We start from the raw sequence: 893 nt of genomic DNA, 5'->3' as shown, positions 1-893 counted from the left end.
TAGAGGTCCAGACTGATGTAGCAATAAAGGGCACTGGTTCTTTCTTTTTGTTTTCTTTTTAATAAACAAAGGAGGTTGCAAACTGTTTCTGGCTATATGGGACTACTTGGATCTATGAGTAGACATTACTCATGTGTTATCCTTGCTGCATTAAATTTGGGGGGTTTAGGGTCCGACTGATTTCCTAAGAAAACAATGTGTTGGATCACATCTGGAACAGGGATTTAGCTGAAGGGCTTGATTTTTGGATCTGGAATCCAGGGAGGGCAAAGGCTGTGTACTGGCCCAGTCATTTATGCTGTCAGCAGTGATTTGAGATCCCTCAGTAGCAACTGAGTTTCTATAAAGACTAGGCCTTTCTGGATCTCTCAGTATAGAAGTTACAAGGTGACATACATCTACCTCTGCCCTAACAGGGCTCCATGTAAGCCCTATCAGTGTTCTATGAATTCATGTAGGTTTTCCTTTTTCCTTGCAGGTATGACCATATGGAGAAAGAGTAGTTCACTGATTCTTTTAAAAATTGTTTGTATTGTTATTATAAAGGTAATGTACAGAGGGTTACAGTTATATAAGTTGGGTGAAGAGTACATTTCTTTTTGGACAATGTCAGCCCTTCATCACTGATTCTTTATGTCTACATTTGGTAAGAAAGGCATCTCCGTTAGGTTCTCTAGCTATTGATGGTCCAGACTTTTATCTGCTGGTGAAACACCTGTACCAGCCTTTAAAAGCTGTGGTTAGGGGCTAAGAAAATATAGGTTATTTCCTACAGTTAGCAGACCTCGTATCTCTACTGTACAAAAGGGTAGAGTGCTTGTCGGATAACAGCTGAGATATAAGTATGAGGAGTAAAATACATTTCTAAAACCATAAAATGGTGTCCCCTATGG

Source organism: Megascapheus bottae, chromosome X (genome assembly GCF_031878675.1).
Source record: "Megascapheus bottae isolate mThoBot1 chromosome X, mThoBot2.hap1, whole genome shotgun sequence".
Lineage (NCBI taxonomy): Eukaryota > Metazoa > Chordata > Mammalia > Rodentia > Geomyidae > Megascapheus > Megascapheus bottae.
This window is presented reverse-complemented; position numbering follows the sequence as displayed.